The sequence below is a fragment of the Phytophthora cinnamomi genome (assembly GCF_018691715.1).
Source record: "Phytophthora cinnamomi strain GKB4 chromosome Unknown Contig84, whole genome shotgun sequence".
NCBI lineage: Eukaryota > Oomycota > Peronosporomycetes > Peronosporales > Peronosporaceae > Phytophthora > Phytophthora cinnamomi.
The window spans coordinates 229,555-235,554 of NW_027151017.1; positions in this window are offsets into that span (position 1 = coordinate 229,555).

Consider the following 6,000-nt stretch of genomic DNA (forward strand, 5'->3'; position numbering starts at 1 on the left):
AAAGTATTTATTTGGTGACCAGAACCAGTCCGACCCAAGTTTGTACACGTGACACCGACCCGAAGAGGATCGCCGAGGAGGTCAGCGAGCTAAGGTGTCGGTCAGCGAATTGACTTAGTTCTAGCATGGTAGAGGTTGTGACAGTACATTTTCATTCGATATTCGTATAGAGACCTTAGGGAGGACCGTTGAGCCCAGCAAAGCAAATAAAAATACAGAGTGGAATTTTCGGGGCCAACACAAGTGGCACACGGATTCAAGGAAGACAGAGGGAAGGAGAAGAAGAGGTCGGCGAAGTGAGCTGTGTGCTCGTGGCACGGACCTGGAAGGGCTTGGCAGCAGGGCTGCCGATTATGGCATGTGTGCAAGAAGTAGAAGACAACGCATCAATAATGACATGCAAGACAAGGAACACATACATTATGTCATTATGGTAGCATCATGTGAGGCCAAGCTGTATTTGGTTATCGGTGAAGACCGTCAACAGTACGTACGTCCCAGTAGCTTGGGTTCTGGCGCAAGAAAAGAAGTTGCTCAAGCGTGATAGGGTGCAGGCTGTTGCGCTCGTGGTCGAACGTGACCCGAGTCATGCTGAAGAATCTCTCCAATATGTTCGAGGTGGGTGGTACACTTCGCAGCAGAGCATACTGCTGCTCTTGCTCAGCAAGCCGGCGTCGGTTTTGAAGGCGCTCAACGAAAGAACCCTCTTCTTCAGCATCATCACCGACAGCGTCCGTACAGCACCAACCGCGAACGGGCGCAGCGCCGTCTTCTCGGCCCGGATCAACCTATTTCGTCTTACCCCGGAGCACGCGGACGCAGCCAGACTCAAAGTCGGGGCTGTGGACGATATCAGCACCGAGCCTGCATAGAATAGATGTTTCAGTTAGAATTTTCTAGCAATCATACCCGCACATCAAGCTTACCAAGGTACGAGGCGTACTGAGGGTTCTCAGCAATAAGCCCGTCAAACCATTCGCGTACATCTAGCAGGTCCACATCACTTCCTTGGAGAGCCTTCGAAACAGATTCGACATCTTTCAGTTTTTTGTACATAGAGCGCAGGCGGCGGTTGCAAGCCGGAGCAGGCAGCATGTCTGTGATGTCGTCAACGTACTTGTCAAGGTGCTCCAGGAGCTGGAAGTACCGATGCAGCATCGAGAACGTTGAACTCCAACGGATATATTGGCGAATTACAGGTCGAAGGTCTGTTTTAAGGCTAAAATTAAAATGAATTATAAGAAATAAAAACAATTACTAACTGAATAGCGTAAACAGCTCCACATAAGAAGGCTTTGCAGATTGAGTAAATGTCCGCAGCTTGATCATCAGCGCCTGCACTTCAGCAAGGTCGATCTCGTGGTCTTCAAGCTGCTGCTGCACAGCTCGGTTGAGTCGGTGAGAGGCACACCTGACTAAGGGTATGCTCACTAGGGTAGCAAGCCGTCTGTTGACGCTAGTTGTCGGAAATGAAGACGCACTGGTCCAGCTGCTTGCTGAAGTCGCGTGGCAGCATGTCAGCGAGGTACTCCCTGTGCGCAACAGCGGAAAGGCCGTCGTCCTCCTCGTTCAGGAGAGGAGCCGTCCACAGAAGCGGACACTTTACCGTGCCGTCGACTTCGCAGCAGGCGAAACGGCAAGGTAATGCTCAGACATATGGATCCATCCATCCAAAACGATGCCAAAAATGTCCGGCATCTCGGATGCAATGGACTTCTCAACTGCCAAAACGACCCCTTCCATCGTAGCTCGCAACGTTTCCACACAGATTGGATCCAGAGTCGTGAAGCTAGTTTTAGATAACAAATAAACGTAATTCCGTTAGTATTAGTATACACATTTCTTTTCAAAATGTAGTGGCAAGTGCTTGACTCTCCGTCGCGTTGCTCGATTCTCGCAGAAAGAGAGGGCGGATTGTTCATGGCAATCTAAATTGCCATCCATATAGCGTCTGCGAAGTCCGCCGAACGTAGATCAACAACGATCCCGTTTCTCCCGTCATGGCTTCGAGCATCTCCGTCTCGAAACTGGGGTGCTCGCGCCTCACGTGCTGCATGAGGTTCGCCAGACCGTTGCGGCGGGTCTGCTTTCGGACCGTGCCGCAACGGCAACGAAAGTACTCGAGGATGACTTCGTCGTGGTCGTCGCGGCACGGCCGAAAGTAGAACCCATTAACCTGGGCGGAGGTGAAGCTTGTGCCGGCAGGGCGCGAAACAAAGACCATTGCGGGGTGGGCTGGGTGGGACGGGGAGTTGCTGGTGGTTTGCATAATGCAGAATGGGAGCAGCAGCTTCTGGTGAGTACTGGAAGCATCACGGTTGGTCATGACGAACGAAGTCCGGTTGGATCGAGACTGCTTAGTCAGGACTGCAGAACAACCGTGATGGATACATGATCACATTTCGTAGGAGGTGAGCATAAATTATGACATGTAAGGGTTCTGATAAAACTTTGTGCACGGAAATACACAATCACTTTTCGTAGGAAGTGAGCATAAATTACGACATGTCGGGGTTCTGATAACATACATTATGCGTGGAAATGTATAAACATTATTTTTATGGCAATGCTATTTTCGGCAACCCTGCTTGGCAGGTGTCTGGGAAGGAGCCACTTCACCGATGTAAACGGACGGGGTGATCTTCGGATCAATACGCTCGACGAGCGTAGGTGTTGTTGGTGTGGGAATGTGAAGTTAACGATTTTGGCACGTCTGCCACACCACATCTGGGTCTGCGTTCCAAGGTTCAGTGCATCCACCCGACGTCTATGCACCATGTTGCTATCCATGAAGTCCTTTTTTCTCCTTATTGGAGCTCTCTCGATAGAGAGACGGGATGAACATATTCGCTCCAGTTGCTGACGTCACTGTCGATTCTATTGATGGAGGGCACTTTCATCACTGGCACCCCGGGTCCTTGCGCGCCAGCGAACAAGCCCCAACGCGCTTCAATGTGAGGTCGTACAGCTTCGGCCAGACTGTCCAGGCTTTGCCCTTGCTCGCCCATCGCAGCCTCTGCTGTCTTGAGAAGTCGGACCTGCTCTTCAATTTGTTTTCTCTGCTCCGCCGTTTGGTGTCATTGCTGTTCATGTAGCTCCAGCTGCAGGTCGTTTTGACTTTGCAGGTACTCTGACGACTTGGCGTCTATTTTGTGCTGCTGCTGGGTGGTCGGTCGCGGCTTACCTGATAAGCTCCAATACTAGCCGAAGAGCAGGTGCGGACGCACGCTTAGGGTGCAAGAGGTCCCGGAAGCTATCCTTGGCAAGGCCCTTCTCTTTGTTTGGCCGTTTTTGACGGATCCTGTTCGCGCTCGTTTTGACTTCTGCGCGCTGAATGGTGGGTTCGCGGGCGACCGGGGTGGGTTATGGGATGACCGGCATCCGGTACAGGGGTCGGAAAATTTGAATGCGTCGCGCGATTGGTTGACGATGGTACTGCACAAAGTTGCTTACAGAATAACAGGGTATTGAAAAGAAACAGCATAACGTGGGGCACACTGTGTGCTTATTACTAACCAACACGATTAGAGATGCTTAGCTGTTATGCACTACTATGATGTTAGATTGTATTACCATGAACTAAACATATTGGTTTTATATGTCTGGCAATAAAAATATTATCTCTATTGATAATGCCATTATGATTTTGCTCCAGCGATTCTCTAAGGGTAAATTTATTTTATGGACGGCTGCAATACGTGGGAAATTGAGCCAGTGGGTGGCTGGTTATTAAGATGGAGCGGAACGTACTGACGCTCTTTTTGGAGGAACGTTTGGCAAAAAGTGGGCAAAGGTGCCCGACTCACCGTGGGTGCCCGGCATATTTGCCGTTCTGAAGAAAGACCCGACAACAGGCAAGACGCCAACGTGGACAGAATGGCTTCGCTCCAGAAATGCATCATTACCGGTACGCTGGGTAGTTGACTATCGGGATGTGAATTCGCAGACAGAAACTCCCAAGATCGCGCGACCTCATGCAAGGCTGCCGCTACTTTCTACGCTGGATTTGGCGCATGGATACCGCCAGCTGCTGGTGGAGCTATCGAGCCACAAGTACACGGCGTTCTGGACGGACATGGAGACGTATCAGTAGTGCGTGGCCCCAATGGGGCTGGTGGAGACGCTCATCATGTGGTCTCACCTGATGGTCGATGTGCAGCTAGACAAAGTCACGAAGCAGACATTCCTCCAAGGTTATCGCCGAGACTCACTGTCTAAGGATAGCGCTGCGCTCCCGAAAGAACGTGTGCTGCGATTCTGCGAGCCCATTGGTTGTTAGCTGCAAACTGCACTATTGACGAGGCGCATAAAGACCTGTGTCAGCGCATGCAGGAATACGCCACACACAGGAGAACTTAGCGCTGTGGTATTTACGATTTGCGTCTCGCTGTGAATGGGAAGTCCTATGCGGAAAACTGTTCAACCTGCGTTCACTTGAAGTCGAGCAGCCTGCGCCAAAATGGTATGCTGATGTCGCTACCGGTCCCGAGTGAACGCTGGGAGATCATGAGAATGACTTTCGTGACGGATCCACCCGTTTCTAGAGGTTCTGGTGCTGTGCTCGTCGTCGAGGCCTTCTCAGTTAGAGGCTGAAGAACGTGCCGACGCACTCGACGGCCATAGCAGTCGCCACAGCACACCTCGTCGTTGGTGCCGTGTGAGAAATCATGGCCTGCCTCAGGAAATTGTGTGGCCTCGATTTCACAAGCTCCATGATTATCGTGAAGGGTCTATGAACTTAGGGCGACTTGTCCTTCTGAATGCTGCCAATGGCAAAGTTTTGGTCGGCAAGCTGCTGTCCAAGGTGCCTGCGATTGACGTCCTACCGGGCAATGCCGACGAAGACATTCAGATGATCGAGGTACTTGTCTAAAAGCGTCAACGGAACCGCCGTACTGAGTATTCGGAAGTGGTAGGGCCTGGACTCAAGCGAGAGCGCCTGGGGGTGTGAACCGGACGTTAATCATGTCTGGAACTAGTGTGTGGGGCCCGTATTCGGCAACAGAGCTTCGCTATTGTCCAGTAGTCGAGCCCTGATATTGATCGCAGTCTAAAATCGTCATATCACTCATTTGTCTCGTAACTAATACATCGCATCAGCATCGCATCAACAACACAACAACTACCAAGGTTCATCCGCGTTAACCTCAGCCTCTTCCTCTCTGCGGCGTGCCCAAAATAAAACAGCGTTGGGGTAGAATCAAATCGATGCCGCAAGCGACCTACATTGTTGCAGGACTTGCCGGAAGCGGTTCAAATCGGGATTGCATGAAAGTAAATAATTATGGTTGGACATTATCGCAGGAAAAAAAAACGTTTTGGTAAAAACGTTGCTTGACGTTGTTGTTTAGCGAATCCGAAATTATAATATTATAGCCCGTCATCTGTTCCTTCTACTGCTACTCGATTGGTACCCAGTTAAGCACTGTAGTCGCCACCAGTTTCGTTTTAGCGCAGCGAGTCCTAACACAGTTATGAAGGCACCACCGCCGCTCCAGCACTTATTCTCACCTGGTCAAGAACATGTCTAATGCTAACCTAACGGGCCCAGAGCGTAGAGCCATCGTTGACGAGCGCCTGAAGCTAAGCACGAGCGACGGATTACCACGGGGAGCACTTGCTAAGGTGGGATGGCAAGGGGCCGTAAAGTCACATCCGCGCGAAGAGTTTCGAAGCGCTACACCTCTGTTGTTGTTGCAGATATTCCAGGAGGCTAGTGGACCAGCCGGATTTAGTCAAACGGCGAGAGGAAGGACCGCGACCAATTCCACGCGAAAAACTTGTGAGTGTCCCGGGCGAAGCTAGAGCTGTAAAAAAGCGTGTCACGCACGCGGCGGGGGTCTCCAGGCCTCTTGTGAGGCAATCCGTCAAGGAGGGAATGTTGGCGCGCCGGACGACGTTCATTAAGTCAGATTTAACCAGCGAAAATAAGCTTCAACGTGTCGAGCACACGCTATCGTTCGCCGACGACAGAACGCTACAGTTCGAGCCAATGTATGA